Source organism: Pseudophryne corroboree, chromosome 11 (genome assembly GCF_028390025.1).
Source record: "Pseudophryne corroboree isolate aPseCor3 chromosome 11, aPseCor3.hap2, whole genome shotgun sequence".
In the NCBI taxonomy this organism is placed as follows: Eukaryota; Metazoa; Chordata; class Amphibia; order Anura; family Myobatrachidae; genus Pseudophryne; species Pseudophryne corroboree.
This window is the reverse complement of record NC_086454.1, coordinates 98,466,630-98,484,714: the sequence shown is the minus strand read 5'-3', so window position 1 is coordinate 98,484,714 and position 18,085 is coordinate 98,466,630. Positions and strand designations below refer to the sequence as shown.

General features: G+C 44.5%; 1 pseudogene; it reads right to left on the bottom strand.

The window, feature by feature from the left end:
* Positions 1-12,007: 12,007 nt before the first annotated feature.
* Positions 12,008-12,128, bottom strand: LOC134971232 (5S ribosomal RNA; annotated as a pseudogene).
* Positions 12,129-18,085: the final 5,957 nt, after the last annotated feature.

The following is an 18,085-nucleotide window of genomic DNA, read 5'->3' as shown; positions in this document are numbered from 1 at the left end:
GAGCATCAGATCAACCCTGATGCAACCAACATAACCCTTATTTAAGCAATAACTATATACAAGTATTGCTGAAGATGTCCGCACTTGGGACGTGGTGCCCAGCATCCACTACGGACTACGAGAAATAGATTTACCGGTAAGTAAAATCTTATTTTCTCTAACGTCCTAGTGGATGCTGGGGACTCCATAAGGACCATGGGGATTATACCAAAGCTCCCAAACGGGCGGGAGAGTGCAGATGACTCTGCAGCACCGAATGAGCAAACACAAGGTCCTCCTCAGCCAGGGTATCAAACTTGTAGAACTTTGCAAAGGTGTTTGAACCTGACCAAGTAGCCGCTCGGCAAAGCTGTAATGCCGAGACCCCTCGGGCAGCCGCCCAAGAAGAGCCCACCTTCCTTGTGGAATGGGCCTTAACTGATCTAGGCAGCGGCAACCCAGCCGCAGAATGAGCCTGCTGAATCGTGTTACAGATCCAGCGAGCAATAGTTTGCTTTGAAGCAGGCGCCCCAAGCTTGTTGGAAGCATACAGGATAAACAAAGATTCTGTTTTCCTGACCCTAGCCATTCTGGCTACGTAAACCTTCAAAGCCCTGACCACATCTAGTAACTCGGAATCCTCCAAGTCACGAGTAGCCACAGGCACCACAATAGGTTGGTTCATATGAAAGGATGACACCACTTTTGGCAGAAATTGTGGACGGGTCCGCAATTCTGCACTGTCCATATGGAAAACCAGATAGGGGCTTTTATGTGACAAAGCCGCTAATTCTGACACACGCCTAGCTGAAGCCAAGGCTAATAGCATGACCACCTTCCACATGAGAAATTTTAACTCCACTGTTTTGAGTGGCTCAAACCAGTGTGACTTCAGGAAACTCAACACCACGTTAAGATCCCAAGGTGCCACTGGAGGCACAAAAGGGGGCTGAATATGCAGCACTCCCTTTACAAACGTCTGGACTTCAGGAAGAGAAGCCAGTTCTTTTTGAAAGAAAATGGATAGAGCCGAAATCTGGACCTTAATGGAACCCAATTTCAGGCTCAAAGTCACTCCCGACTGTAGGAAGTGAAGGAAACGGCCCAGCTGGAATTCCTCCGTAGGGGCATTCCTGGCCTCACACCAAGCAACATATTTTCGCCATATACGGTGATAATGTTTAGCCGTCACGTCCTTCCTAGCCTTTATCAGCGTAGGAATAACCTCATCCGGAATGCCTTTTTCTGCTAGGATCCGGCGTTCAACCGCCATGCCGTCAAACGCAGCCGCGGTAAGTCTTGGAACAGACAGGGCCCCTGTTGCAACAAGTCCTGTCTTAGAGGCAGAGGCCATGGGTCCTCTGTGAGCATTTCTTGCAGATCCGGATACCAAGTCCTTCTTGGCCAATCCGGAACAATGATTATTGTTCTCACTCTTCTTTTTCTTATGATTCTCAGCACCTTTGGTATGAGAGGAAGAGGAGGAAATACATAAATCGACTGGAACACCAACGGTGTCACTAGTGCGTCTACAGCTATCGCCTGAGGGTCTCTTGACCTGGCGCAATATCTCTGTAGCTTTTTGTTGAGGCGGGATGCCATCATGTCCACCTGTGGCAGTTCCCACCGCCTTTCAATCTGCGTGAAGACTTCTTTAATGAAGTCTCCACTCTCCCGGGTGGAGGTCGTGCCTGCTGAGGAAGTCTGCTTCCCAGTTGTCCCACTCCCGGAATGAACACTGCTGACAGTGCTCTTACGTGATTCTCCGCCCAGCGAAGAATTTTGGTGGCTTCTACCATCGCCACCCTGTTCCTTGTGCCGCCTTGGCGGTTTACATGAGCCACTGCGGTGATATTGTCTGACTGAATCAGAACCGGTTGGTCGCGAAGCAGGGACTCCGCTTGACGTAGGGCGTTGTATATGGCCCTTAGTTCCAGGATGTTGATGTGAAGGTAAGTCTCCTGACTTGACCACAACCCTTGGAAATTTCTTCCCTATGTGACTACCCCCCACCCTCGGAGGCTTGCATCCGTGGTCACCAGGACCCAGTCCTGAATTCCGAATCTGCGACCTTTGAGAAGGTGAGCACTCTGCAGCCACCACAGGAGAGACACCCTAGCCCTGGGGGACAGGGTGATTAACCGATGCATCTGAAGATGTGATCCGGACCACTTGTCCAGTAAGTCCCATTGGAAGGTCCTCGCATGGAACCTGCCGAAGGGAATGGCCTCGTATGATGCCACCATCCTTCCCAGGACTCGAGTGCAGTGATGCACTGACACCTGTTTTGGTTTTAATAGATTCCTGACCAGTGTCACGAGCTCCTGAGCTCTCTCTATCGGAAGATAAACCCTTTTCTGGTCTGTGTCTAGGATCATGCCTAGGAGAGGCAGATGAGCTGTAGGAACCAACTGCGACTTTGGAATATATAGAATCCAGCCGTGTTGCCATTACACTTCCAGAGAAAGTGATACGCTGTTCAGCCACTGCTCTCTTGATCTCGCTTTTATGAGGAGATCGTCCAAGTACGTGATAATAGTGACACTTTGCTTCCGCAGGAGCACCATCATTTCCGCCATTACCTTGGTGAACATTCTCTCGGCCGTGGAGAGACCAAACGGCAACGTCTGAAATTGGTAATGATAATCCCGTACCGCAATTCTGAGGTACGCCTGATGAGGTGGATAAACGGGGACATGAAGGTATGCATCCTTCATGTCCCGAGTCATAAAATCTCCCCCTTTCAGGCTTGCAATGACGGCTCTTAGCGATTCCATCTTGAACTTGAACCGTTTCAGGTATATGTTCAGGGATTTTAAATTCAATATGGGTCTGACCGAACCGTCCGTTTCGGGACTACCACATGGTCGAATAATAACCCCCTCCTTGTTGAAGGAGGGGGGAACCTTGACCACCACCTGTTGAAGATACAATTTGTGAATTGCAGTTAAAACTCTTTCCCTCTCGTGGGGGGAAGCCGGCAGGGCCGTCGGTGAGGGGGCATCTTCTCAAAGTTCAGCTTGTATCCCTGAGACACAATATCTATTGCCCAGGGATCTAACAGGGAGTGAACCCACTTGTGGCTGAACTTACGAAGGCGTGCCCCCACCGGGTCTAGCTCCGCCTGTGGAGCCCCAGCGACAGGCGGTGGATTTTTGTAGAGGCCGGGGAGGACTTCTGTTCCTGGGAACTAGCTGTGTTGTGCAGCTTCTTTCCTCTGCCCCCGCCTCTGGCAAGGAAGGACGCACCTCGGACTTTCTTATTTCTTTGCTCGAAAGGCTGCATTTGATAATGTCGTGCTTTCCTAGGCTGTGCAGGAATATAAGGCAAAATATCAGAATTACCAGCTATAGCTGTGGAGACCAGGTCCGAGAACCCTTCTCCACACAATTCTCAGCCTTCCATATGCCTCTTAAGTCGGCATCATCTGTCCATTGCATATTCTACAGGACACGTCAAGCAGAAATCAACATAGCTTTGACTCTAGGACCCAGTATACTCATGTCTCTTTGGGCATGTTTTTATATATATATATATATATATATATATATATATATATCTTAAGACAGCATCTTTAATATATATATATATATATATATATATATATCCATATATATATTTATCTACATACTAGGGTCTCAGCCTCTGCTGATAAGGTGCCTGTCCACGCTGCCACAGCGCTATAAAGCCATGCCGACACATTCGCCGGTCTGAGTAGTCTACCAGAATATGCACGCTATCTGCAGGATCGCTGAGAATAGCTGTTACGTCAGGGCTACCTTTTGGGCAAACGCGACACCCTAGGGGAAGATTCCCATCCTATCCTGGCCCTAGTGGGGAAAGGATACTGCCTGAGAATTCTTTGTGGGAAACAGCAGTCTCTTGTCTGGAGATTCACGCTCTTTTTCATCATGAGAGGAGGGAAATTTACCTCAGCTTTCTTCCCCTTAAACATGTGTACCCTTGTGTCAGGGACAGATGAGTCATCAGTGATATGCAAATCATCTTTTATTACAATAATCATATATTGAATACTTTTCTGCAATTTTGGCTGTAACTTTGCATTATCGTAGTCGACACTGGAGTCAAACTCCATGTCGATATCAGTGTTTATTATTTTGGATAGTGAGCGTTGAGAGACTCTGAAGGTCTCTGCGACATAGGGACAGACATGGGTAGATTTCCTGTCTGTTCTCTAATCTTTTGTGCAATAAATTCACCTTAGCACTTAATTACACATATCCAAACAGGTGTCGGCGTTGTCGACGGAGACACCCTCACACACACATGTTTGCTCTATCTCCTCCTTAGGGGAGCCTTTTACCTCAGACATGCCCACACACACGTACCGACACACCACACACTCAGGGAATGCTCATCTGAAGACAATTCCCCCATAAGGCCCTTTGGAGAGACAGAGAGAGAGTATGCCAGCACACACCCCAGCGCTATTAACCCAGGAATAACACAGTAACTTAATGTTAACCCAGTAGCTGCTGTTTATATTGATTTTTGTGCCTAATTATGTGCCCCCCCTCTCTTTTTACCCTCTTCTACCGTGTAACTGCAGGGGAGAGGCTGGGGAGCTTCCTCTCAGCGGTGCTGTGGAGAAAAAACATGGCGCTGGTGAGTGCTGAGGAAGAAGCCCCATCCCCTCGACGGCGGGCTTCTGTCCCGCTTTCATGTACAATTTTGGCGGGGGCTTATACATATATACAGTGCCCAACTGTATATTATGCAAACTTTTGCCAAAGAGGTCTCTAATTGCTGCCCAGGGTGCCCCCCCCCCCCTGCGCCCTGCACCCTACAGTGACCGGAGTATGTGGGTTTAATGTGGGAGCAATGGCGCACAGCTGCAGTGCTGTGCGCTACCTCAGTGAAGACTGGAGTCTTCTGCCGCCGATTTCGAAGTCTTCTTGCTTCTTTCACCGGCTTCTGTCTTCCGGCTCTACGAGGGGGACGGCGGCGCGGCTCCGGGATCGGACGACAAAGGGTGAGATCCTGTGTACAATCCCTCTGGAGCTAATGGTGTCCAGTAGCCTAAGAAGCAGGAACTATCTTCAGTGAGTAGGGCTGCTTCTCTCCCCTCAGTCCCACGATGCAGGGAGTCTGTTGCCAGCAGATCTCTCTGAAAATAAAAAAACCTAACAATATACTTTCTTATAGCAAGCTCAGGAGAGCTCACTAAGTAGCACCCAGCTCGTCTGGGCACAGATTCAAACTGAGGTCTGGAGGAGGGACATAGAGGGAGGAGCCAGAGCACACCAGTATCCAAATTCTTTCTTAAAGTGCCCTGTCTCCTGCGGAGCCCGTCTATTCCCCATGGTCCTTACAAAGTCCCCAGCATCCACTAGGACGTTAGAGAAATGAGGAGAATGCGCCCATAGTGCAGATAAATTTATTTCAAACACAGAATAAAAACGGAACATTCCATGGGATCAGTACGTAATCCCGCTGGACGGGATCCCGGCGGACGAAATACCGACGCCAGAATCCCGACGGATGGCGAGCAGAACGCAGCCCCTTGCGGGCACGGTGCCTCGCTACGCTCTGCACACTATTATATTCTCCCTCTATGCGTGTCGTGGGCAACCACGGAGGGACAATATGTCGGGATTGTGGCGGTCGGGATTCCGGCGTCTGTATTTCGACCGCCGGGATCCCGTCCAGCGGGATGTTGACCGCATCCCCATTCCATGGATTTATAAATAGACTCATACCCTAAATGACCCACTCTTTGGGCCAGTTTAAGCACGTTAAACAATCCACCAAACCTGCTGCAGTCAGAGACCGGACCATGCACGGCGCTGTTGAGAGCCGAACCCGTCAGGTCACTCGCAATGAAGCAGCCGGGATGTGTGAGCCGGGTAAGAGAAGACACACGTCTGGCAAGCCCCGCCTCTACGCGTTTCGTAGTTACTTCGTCAGGAGGCTGGCTTGTCAGACGTAATAGGAGCTATATATACCACAAAGAGATATTTCACAAGCTGAATCCAATGATTAACAACAATTGTATAAATTCTCTTCCATTTTTACAGTCTTTACATACAAAGGGAATACATAAATAAACGTATAAAGCACAAACATATATTGATAAATACTTACTAAAATGCATGTAAACATGTAAAATGTGTCTTTATTACATAAGAAAATGGACAAAGCATAGTCCAGAGAAAAGACAGGGAGTCAATCCATGGCTTTGGCTGTATCACAGGGCCCTCCAGGGTCTCAGAAACATCCCCTGTCCCAAGTGGCAGACACTGATACCGACACGGATTCTGACTCCAGTGTCGACTACGATGAAGCAAAGGTTACACCCAAGGGTGGCCAAAAGTATTCATTATATGATTATTGCAATAAAAGATGTTTTGCATATCACAGATGACCCCTCGGTCCCTGACACGAGGGTATGCATGTTTAAGGAAAAGAAACCTGAGGTAACCTTTCCCCCATCTCATGAGCTGAACGCGTTATTTGAAAAGACTTGGGAAACTCCAGACAAGAAACTTCAGATTCCCAAGAGAATTCTTATGGCGTATCCTTTCCCTGCACAGAACAGGTTACGGTGGGAATCCTCGCCCAGGGTGGACAAGGCTTTAACGCGCTTGTCCAAAGAGGTGGCGTTACCGTCTCCAGACACGGAAGCCCTCAAGGATCCTGCTGATCGCAGACAGGAAACTACCTTAAAATCAATTTATGCACATACGGGTGCCTTGCTCAGACCGGCAATAGCGTTGGCTTGGGTTTGTAGCGCTGTAGCAGCTTGGGCAGATACCTTGTCATCTGACATTGATACCCTAGATAGGGATAGCATTTTATTGACCTTAGGTCACATTAGAGATGCAGTCTTATATATGAGAGCCGCTTCGAGAGCCAACACCATAGCGATTTCTGCTAGGCGAGCCCTGTGGACCCGCCAATGGACGGGTGATGCCGACTCAAAGAGACATATGGAAGTTTTGCCTTACAAGGGTGAGGTTTTATTTGAGGAAGGTCTCGCGGACCTGGTTTCCGCAGCTACCGCGGGTAAATCTACTTTTTTACCTTATGTTCCCCCACAGCAAAAGAAAACACCACAATATCAGATGCAGTCCTTTCGGTCGCATAAGTCCAGAAGAGGTCGGGGCTCTTCTTCCTCGCCAGAGGTAAGGGTAGAGGGAAAAGAATGCCTGCTACTGCTAGTTCCCAGGAGCAGAAGTCCTCCCCGGCTTCTACTAAATCCACTGCATGACGCTGGGGCTCCTCTGAAGGAGTCCGCGCCGGTGTGGGCACGTCTTCGACTCTTCAGCCACGTCTGGGTCATTGGGCGATGGAAATTGTATCCCAAGGCTACAAGCTGGAATTCGAAGACGTGCCTCCTCGCCGATTTTTCAAATCGGCTTTACCAGCTTCTCCCCCAGAAAGGGAGATAGTTTTAGCTGCAATTCAAAAACTGTGTTAACAACAAATGATTGTCAAGGTTCCCCTAGTGCAACAGGGGAAGGGGTACTATTCAACCCTGTTTGTGGTCCCGAAACCGGATGGCTCGGTCAGACCCATTCTAAATCTAAAATCCCGAAACCTGTACTTGAAAAATTTAAATTCAAGATGGAATCCCTCCGGGCAGTTATCTCCAGCCTGGAAGGGGGGGATTTTATGGTGTCACTAGACATAAAGGATGCATACTTTCATGTCCCCATATATCCCCCTCATCGGGCATACCTGAGATTCGCTGTACAGGACTGTCTTTACCAGTTTCAGACGTTGCCGTTTGGGCTTTCCACTGGCCCGAGGATTTTCACCAAGGTAATGGCAGAAATGATGATGCTCCTGCACCGGCAGGGAGTCACAATTATCCTGTACTTGGACGATCTCCTGATAAAAGCGAGATCGAGAGATCAATTGCAGAAAAGAGTGTCGCTCTCCCTGAGAGTGCTGCAGCAGCATGGCTGGATTCTAAATCTACCAAAGTCACATTTGATTCCAACAACTCGGCTATCTTTCTAAGGCATGATTCTGGACACGGAACAAAAGAGGGGTTTTCTCCCGATGGAAAAAGCCCAGGAACTCCAGTACACGGTCAGAGACCTGTTAAAACCGAAAAAAAGTGTCAGTCCATCAATGCACTTGAGTACTGGGGAAAATGGTGGCGACCTACGAGGCCGTCCCCTTCGGCAGGTTCCATGCGAGGACGTTTCAGTGGGATCTTCTGGACAAGTGGTCGGGGTCCCATCTACAAATGCATCAGAAAATAAGCCTGTCGGCCAGGGTGTCTCCTGTGGTGGCTGCAGAGTGCTCACCTTCTCGAAGGTCGCAGGTTCGGCATTCAAGACTGGGTTCTGGTGACCATGGACGCGAGCCTCAGAGGATGGGGAGCAGTCACACAAGGAAGAAATTTTCAGGGACTATGGTCAAGCCAGGAGGCTTGTCTACACATCAACGTACTGGAATTGAGGGCCATATACAACAACCTACGACAGTTCTGATTCAATCAGACAACGTCACAGCTCTGTGGCTCATGTAAACTGCCAAGGCGGGACAAGGAGCAGAGTGGCAATGGCGCAAGCCACAAGGATTCTTCGCTGGGTGGAAAATCATGCAAGCGCTCTGTCAGCAGTATAAATTCCGGGAGTGGACAACTGGGAAGCGGACTTCCTCAGCAGACACGATTTCCTTCCAGGAGAGTGGGGACTTCATCAAGAAGTTTTTGCAGAGATAACAAGTCAGTGGGGACTTAAAACAAATAGACATGATGGCGTCACGCCTCAACATGAAGCTTCGGAGGTATTGTGCCAGGTCAAGGGACCCTCAGGCAGTAGCGGTGGATGCCCTGGTGACACCGTGGGTGTTTTAGTCAGTCTATGTGTTCCCTCCTCTTCCGCTCATCTCAAAAATACTGAGAATCATCAGACGAAAAAGAGTGCAGACAATACTCATTGTTCCGGATTGGCCTCAAAGGGCCTGGTATTCAGAACTTCAGGAAATGCTCACAGAAGATCCGTGGCTTCTTCCTCCCAGGGAAGACCTATTGCAGCAGGGGCCCTGCTTGTTCCAAGACTTACCGCGGTTACGTTTGACGGCATGGCGGTTGAACACCAAATCCTAGCTGGGAAATGTATTCTGGAGGAAGTCATCCCTACTCTGATTAAGGCTAGGAAGGAGGTGACGGCGAAACATTATCACCGCATCTGGAGGAAGTATATATCTTGGTGTGAAGCCAAGAATGCTCCTACTGAAGATTTCCATCTGGGCCGTTTTCTCCACTTTCTACAGACAGGAGTGGATATGGGCCTAAAGTTAGGCTCCATTAAGGTACAGATTTCGGCACTATCAATTTTCTTTCAGAAGGAATTGGCTTCTCTCCCAGAAGTCCAGACTTTTGTAAAGGGAGTGCTGCACATCCAGCTTCCTTTTGTGTCCCCAGTGGCACCATGGAACCTTAACGTGGTGTTCCAGTTCCTAAAATCTCACTGGTTTGAGCCTCTTCAAACGTTGGATTTAAAATTTCTCACTTGGAAGGTGGTCATGTTGTTGGCCTTGGCATCTGCATGGCGGGTGTCCGAATTGGCGGCTTTGTCTCCCAAGAGCCCCTATCTGATTTTCCATGTGGCTAGAGCAGAATGAAGGACTCGTCCTCAATTTTTGCCTAAGGTGATTTCATCTTTTCATATGAACCAACCTATCGTGGTGCCTGTAGCTACGGGTGACTTGGAGGATTCCAAGTCCCTTGATGTAGTCAGGGCCTTAAAAATTTATGTAGCCAGGATGGCTCGAGTTAGGAAAACAGAGGCACTGTTTGTCCTGTATGCAGCCAACAAGCTTGGCGCTCCTGCTTCTAAGCAGAATATTGCTAACTGGATCTGTAACACGATTCAGCAGGCTCATTCTACGGCTGGATTGCCGTTACCAAATTCGGTAAATGCCCATTCCACTAGGAAGGTGGGCTCTTCTTGGGCGGCTGCCCGAGGCGTCTCAGCATTACAGCTTTGCCGAGCGGCGACTTGGTCGGGTTCAAACACTTTTGCTAAATTCTACAAGTTTGATACCTTGGCTGAGGAGGACCTCATGTTTGCTCAATCGATGCTGCAGAGTCATCTGCACTCTCCCGCCCGGTCTGGAGCTTTGGTATAATCCCCATGGTCCTTACGGAGTCCCCAGCATCCTCTAGGACGTAAGAGAAAATAAGATTTTAAACCTACCGGTAAATCTTTTTCTCCTAGTCCGTAGAGGATGCTGGGCGCCCGTCCCAGTGCAGAAAAATTCTGCAAGGCTTGTATATAGTTGTTGCTTACATAAGTGTTGTTACAGTTATTATCAGTCTCGGGCTGATGCTGTTTTGTTTCATACTGTTAACCGGTTCGTATGTTCCAAGTTGTACGGTGTGGATGGTGTGGGCAGGTATGTATCTTGCCCTTAGATTAAAAAAATCCTTTCCTCGTACTGTCAGTCTCCTCTGGGCACAGTTCTCTAACTGAGGTCTGGAGGAGGGGCATAGAGGGAGGAGCCAGTGCACACCCATCTAAAGTCTTAGAGTGCCCATGTCTCCTGCGGAGCCCGTCTATACACCATGGTCCTTACGGAGTCCCCAGCATCCTCTACGGACTAGGAGAAAAAGATTTACCGGTAGGTTTCCAATCTTATTTTCATGATGACAGAGCGGAACTTCGTACGAATCCCACTTTTCTACCAAAAGTAGTTTCTTTTTTTCACATCAATCACCACTCGTAGTTCCTGTTTTTTCCAATGGTTCAGGAGCTCCAGCTACTTTGAATGTGGTACGCGCACTTCACGTTTATGTAGCCCGAACATCAACAGTACGTGAAACAGATACATTGTTTGTTCTCTATGATGCAGTCAAGGATAGGCTGGCCAGCTTCCAAACAGACCTTGGTTAGATGGATTAAGCTGACCATTCGTCAAGTGTACTTTCATGCTAGTCTACAACCTCCTGCATCCGTTTTAGCACATTCCACACGTTCTGTGGGAACATCATGGGCAGCAGGTCGTGGAGCCTCTACGACGCACCTTTGCCGTGTAGCTACATGGTCATCAGTGCACACGTTTGTGCGCTATTACAAGTTTGATACGTTTGCGGCATCAGCATCTAGCTTTGGCCGCCTAGTGTTACAGGTGCTAACCTTCTTCCCCCTCTCCCCAAGGGGGAAACTTTGGTACATCCCAAAAGTACTCCAGTGACCCCTAGTGGATGAAAAAGAAAATAGGATTTTGGTACTTACCAGATAAATCCGTTTCTTTGAATCCACAGGGTGCACTGGACGCCCCCCCAGAGAAGTTTCACCTGGTTTGTGGTAATTTCAGTAGATCTAATGGTAACACATTCTCACCGACTTGTTCAAATGTTAAGGTGATTGTTATCTATTGTTGTGTCAACTTTATAGTTGATTGAGAAACAGAAAAATTGGAAACCGCACTGGTATAATTGATGTATATGTATAATGATGGTTATCTGTATAAACTGATAAATAAATTTAAGGTTCAAATCCTTACTTTAGGGAGCAGATACTTAAGGTAACACATTCCTTATTTTTATGTATCAAAAAAGCTACCCATCAGTGGTGCTCCCCCGAGTCAATTATTCATAGTGAGAACATGAAAAAAAGAAGAAAGAAGACTCTTTGTTGGGAAGCACTCAAAATACAGATAACGTAGTACGACTAAGTGTCACAAAAACTAACTAAAATGCAATATTTTATTAATTCTCTTTAAAATTAATTATTGAGGAGTTCAATGGGTGCCGATGTTTATTAAATGGTGACATTGCGAAAATATAAAAAGAAATATATAAATTGTAAGGTACAAATACCTAATTCAGGCCGAAGTGGGTATGTCTATATTGTTGTTAATAATCACACTTCCAACTGTAGGACAACCTGTGATAATAAATTGCTCACTTATTGAAAATATGACCATCATTTATAAGCTGCTATATATCCCAAAATGGGAATTTTAATCCTAGCAGATAGTTGAATCATAGGTCATAACCGAGGTGTAATACAATGCTCTGTATTGGTGACAGATGGGTGGCAAATATTTGCAGTACCAGGGTGTTCCTTGGTAGTCTCCTATCCAAGTACTTAACCCGGCCCTCCACTGCTTGGCTTCCAAGATCAGATGAGATTGGGCATCTCCAGCGGGGTATGACCGCAGACCTTATGCTCACCCTTGTCACACTGTGTCCACAAATGGGCACAGACAGGAGCCAATTTACGTTGTTATATGAGCCACAGGTATCGATACAGCTGAAAAGAAATCAAATTTTTTTTATCATAAATGATAAAGTATAACAAAAGATTAAGTACCCATCTGGATTTTCACGGCTTAGTTAGTCGCAGTATCAGTAGGAATAAAACCTCTCAAATGCACAGTTTATCATATACATGAGAATAAAACATTAGATCAAAAATGATGGTATTTTTAACTGTGCAGGAAAGGGAAACCTCCAAATTTGGTCTCCAGAACAGTAATGATAGTATATTACACTTTGAATTTATCAAAGAAGCAGGGAAACACAAACAATGAAATCTTCAGCTCTCAGAAATTATTCTCAAGTAATAGAAAAATAATGAAAACAGAGTGTTTTCTATATGATATGTGTCTTCAGGTAAATACTGAGATAATTATGGTTTTCTGCAGTGTAAAAGAGAGAGAGAGAAGGCGTTTATGTGCTAAATAAGGTCAAAAAAATGGCAGACGTATCCACATCCGCTTTTTTTATATATAAATATAGACCTCAAAAAGGTTGCATTGATTCCCTTGCTGGCAATAGCTGACTGTCAATAGTATAGTCTATGCACCATGTGGGTAGGGTATTTGTAAATACTGGTCCGTGAAATGACAATGCACTGGTGCACAGAGACACATGTATTGAAAATGCACTGGTGCACAGAGACGCATGTATAAACCAAACCTGGTGTATGTTCGTAAAATTCTAGTCCTACTTGTATACTGGGGGAGATCCTGGTATGAGGAAGGTGCCGGCCGCGTCTGCCCGCGTCCTGTCTGCTGCCGAGCTCCGGCCGCACTGTACTTCCTGTTTGGCTGGTTCCCTTGGCGACGGACTTTGCCGAGAACGGCTCGTTGCGGTCACGTGTGCGCACCACGTGACCGTGAGGATACTGTCTCCTTCCTGACGTACGTTTCGCAATTTGCTTGGTCACAGGGCGTCAGTGGGTTCAACCCTTGTTTGTTCTTATATTGATAGTACTATTGGCTGATTGGTTCTTAGTAAGTGATTGATAAGTATACGATCCTGTCATATTCGAGATCAGACCTGCTGATTCCCATAGGATAATACGTCATGATTGACAGTTGAAAGTACCATTCAGCATTTCATAGTGGAAAATCATATAGTTAAAAAAGAGCTGGTTAGATTAATTCAAGGAATTATTCACAAAAATTGTATATTTACAAAAAATAGGGATATAAAGATGGTATAAATTATGAAGACACTTAAAATGGAATGTAAATATCTTGATCTATATACATATGGGTATAAGAATATTATGGAAGAAAAGGTATAATATAATATAGTAAAATGTTGCAATAAAATTTGTAGATTATTATATATATATATAAATAAATAAGTCTATGTGTGACGCTTAGTGTGCCTATACTTAAAAAAGGGGGGAAATATATGCATTGTTAAGAAAAAATAATATTAAACTAGGATATTGCTGGAAAAGTTATTAGTGAGAATTGTTAAAAATGATTAATTGGTGATTACGTGACAGTGACTAATAAAGGTAAAAAGGAGAATAAAGGTGAGACTAGAAATATTAATAAAAGTGAATATATAGGATATAAAAGGTGAATAAATAAAATGAGAAATATATAGGATTTGAGGGTCTATATACTGGTATATGGGTTATAGCAATTATTTGGAATGTGATATTATTGTGCAGAAATCGTTATGAGGGCAATGTGATGGAAAATGTAGTTTTATGCTGCAAAAGGTGTATATATGCACTTACATTTGATAAATATATGTATATATATATACATGCATACATAAGGGATTGTGAAGGGGTTAATTATAAGCCCATAGTGCTAAAATATATATATATACGTTTTTTAAAACGTTAAGTGTAATAGAATAAAAGTGACAATGAAATATATAGAATAATAAAAATATGATTAAAAAATATATAATATAGAAATTTTTATTATTGATAATGTATAATTAAATAGATAGGCCAGTATAAAATGTTTAATTAGTGGCAGTGTTATATAATAAATTAAATTTATGAGATAATAAGGATTATTATCTTATTGAAATATTCTATAGTGTCATAAGAGTATTTATTATTGGTGCTGGTATTGTATAGGAAGTTAATTCTTAGGGAATATCATATTTACTGGTTATTATCGATATTGTACAATACAATTAGAAATTTTTTGTTGTTAAGTAGTAAATGAAAAATAAAGAATGAAAAATAAAATAGAAAATGAAAACATGATTAGGATTAGGGGGAGGGGGCAAAAAAATTCATTGAGGACAGTAGAATTACTGTTTTAATTCAGGAAAACTCCATAGTTTATATTTTCATTCATCCCAGAGGGGTGGATAGTGCCCAATTTGAAAATCCACTCACATTCTTTCTTCAATAGGATATCTGTCAAACTACCACCACGTATTCCGAGTTTGATTTTTTCAAGTCCGAAGACCCTCAGATCCTCCCATCTATTGTCATGGTGTTGGTAGAAATGGCGTGCTACCGTAGTGAGTGGTTTCATCTTTCTTTTATCAGATGTGGCATTATGTATGGTCCCAATGTGTTCTAGAACACGTTGTTTTAGTGGGCGAGTGGTCATACCCACATATTTCTTGTCACAGCTACATTTGATGCAGTAGATGACCCCTTCAGTCAGACAATTCATATAATCATTGATCTTGAATTCTGTCCCGTATTTATCTTTTACTTCCTTCACTGTTTCAATGTGTCTACAAGCTTTACATTTCCCACAGGGATATGTTCCTGTTGTAATAGTTTTCTTTGTGGGTATTCTTTGGAAATGACTTTGTACCAGTTGGTCTTTTAAATTTCTGGACCTCCGCCAACTCATAGAGACACGTGGACCAAGTTTTTCTGATAAGTCTGAGTCAGCATGTAATACATGCCAGTGTTTTTGTATGGCTTCACTTATCTCCCTCCATTCGTGGCAATAGTTGCCCACAAATCTAATAATATTTGTGTTTTGTGCTTTCTCTTTTTTCTTGAAGATAATGTCATCCCTGGGGACAATTAGTGCACTTCGTGAGGCTTTTTTTATTGAGGTATTGCTGTATCCTCTTTCACGTAGTCGTTGGGCCAGTTCTGTGCTCTGTTTTTTGAAATTGTGATCATCTGAGCAATTCCTGCGAAGACGGAGGAATTCCCCTTTTGGTATATTTTCTATGGTGGGATGAAAATGTGAACTTGTCTGATGTAGTAGGGTATTAGTCGCAGTAGTTTTTCGGTACAGATTTGTGGCGATCATTCCCTCTGAGTCCTTGTATATCATTAGATCCAAGAATGGTAACTCCGTCTGGCTGATGTTATGAGTTAGACGAAGATTAAGGTTGTTGTCATTAAGATGCTCTATGAACTGATGTAATAGTTGTAGGTCACCTTCCCATATCATAAAGATATCGATATTGTCCATTGAACTCCTCAATAATTAATTTTAAAGAGAATTAATAAAATATTGCATTTTAGTTAGTTTTTGTGACACTTAGTCGTACTACGTTATCTGTATTTTGAGTGCTTCCCAACAAAGAGTCTTCTTTCTTCTTTTTTTCATGTTCTCAACTTTATAGTTGTTAGTTTTGTTATGTTATATGTAATTCTCCATTGTTCATCCTCTCTGACACTCCTGTTCGACTCCGTAAAAACACTGAGGTACCTTGCGAGTTTGGAGGGGGTGAAGGCAGTGGCGGATTTAGCGGGGGGCGATCAGGGCGAACGCCCCCCCTACATATACCGGCAGCGGGATGGAGGCCGGGTCCCGCTGCGGTATTGGGAACGGGTTGGAGAGCGGTGCACCGCGGCGGCGGACGAGGAGAGAGAGGAGCGTCCTGACGCGCGTACAGTGACCTCTGATCTGAGCACGCCCCCTCCTTCCTGTACGCGCGTCAGGAGGACGCTCTCTCTCTGTCTTCGTCCTCCGCCTCGCTGCACCGCTCGGCATCCGTTCCCAATATCGCGGCGGGACCCGGCCTCCATCAATGATTAGGTGTGTGTGTGTGTGTCCCATTTCTCCCCCCTCCTCTCTTCTCCCGGCATTATGTCCCTGCATTCTGTTGCCTCATTCAGCGTGCTATAATGTGCACTTTGGCTCATACAGTGTGCTATAACATTGGCTCATACAGTGTGCTATAAAGTGAATTTTGGCTCATACAGTGTGCTATAATGTGCACTTCGGCTCATACAGTGTGCTATAACATTGGCTCATACAGTGTGCTATAAAGTGAATTTTGGCTCATACAGTGTGCTATAACATTGGCTCATACAGTGTGCTATAAAGTGAATTTTGGCTCATACAGTGCTATAACATTGGCTCATACAGTGTGCTATAACGTTGGCTCATACAGTGTGCTATAACGTTGGCTCATACAGTGTGCTATAACGTTGGCTCATACAGTGTGCTATAAAGTGAATTTTGGCTCATACAGTGTGCTATAAAGTGAATTTTGGCTCATACAGTGTGCTATAAAGTGAATTTTGGCTCATACAGTGTGCTATAATGTGCACTTCGGCTCATACAGTGTGCTATAACATTGGCTCATACAGTGTGCTATAACGTTGGCTCATACAGTGTGCTATAAAGTGAATTTTGGCTCATACAGTATGCTATAAAGTGAATTTTGGCTCATACAGTGTGCTATAAAGTGAATTTTGGCTCATACAGTGTGCTATAATGTGCACTTCGGCTCATACAGTGTGCTATAACATTGGCTCATACAGTGTGCTATAAAGTGAATTTTGGCTCATACAGTGTGCTATAATGTGCACTTCGGCTCATACAGTGTGCTATAACATTGGCTCATACAGTGTGCTATAACATTGGCTCATACAGTGTGCTATAAAGTGAATTTTGGCTCATACAGTGTGCTATAATGTGCACTTCGGCTCATACAGTGTGCTATAACATTGGCTCATACAGTGTGCTATAACATTGGCTCATACAGTGTGCTATAAAGTGAATTTTGGCTCATACAGTGTGCTATAATGTGCACTTCGGCTCATACAGTGTGCTATAACATTGGCTCATACAGTGTGCTATAACGTTGGCTCATACAGTGTGCTATAAAGTGAATTTTGGCTCATACAGTGTGCTATAAAATGAATTTTGGCTCATACAGTGTTGTATAAAGTGAATTTTGGCTCATACAGTGTGCTATAACGTTGGCTCATACAGTGTGCTATAAAGTGAATTTTGGCTCATACAGTGTGCTATAACGTTGGCTCATACAGTGTGCTATAATGTGAATTTCAGCTCATACAGTGTGCTTCAATGTTGAATTTCTTTGTAAGAATATCCTTGTGTCTATCCCATGCATGTTTAAATTGCCCTACTGTCTTATCCTCTACCACCCCTGATGGAAGGAATGGCGATTTGGCAGTCTGTATCACCAGTGCGCAGGGTTCTCTCCACTAACTGGCAACATTTTATTAGTAATGGCAGCAATAGGAAATTTTAGAAGCGAACGGGAAGGGCATTACTAAGTGGGAGGGGCTATGATTAGGGGGAGGAGTCATAATTCTTAAACCGCCCCCCCTAAAAGTTAAGTCTAGATCCGCCACTGGGTGAAGGGTTACTAATTTAAATATTTAAATGTGCCTAATCCTGCTAACGCCTCGCCCATATCCAAAAGTACCCCAGTGCTCCCTGTGGATTCAAAGAAAAGGATTTATCTGGTAAGTACCAAAATCCTATTTTATGATGAATATGCCCCATAAAGAGGCCCTTTTCAATAAGGAAACTTTTATCTTGTCTTTTCCATTTTCTTTTTTTCTGTTTAGGATTTAGAATAAATTGCTAAATCAGTCGGTGTTCACATATTGTTAATTCCACTTATTTTTCTTTAACGGTATCCCCTGCTCCCTTGACTTCTCTAATATAGTTC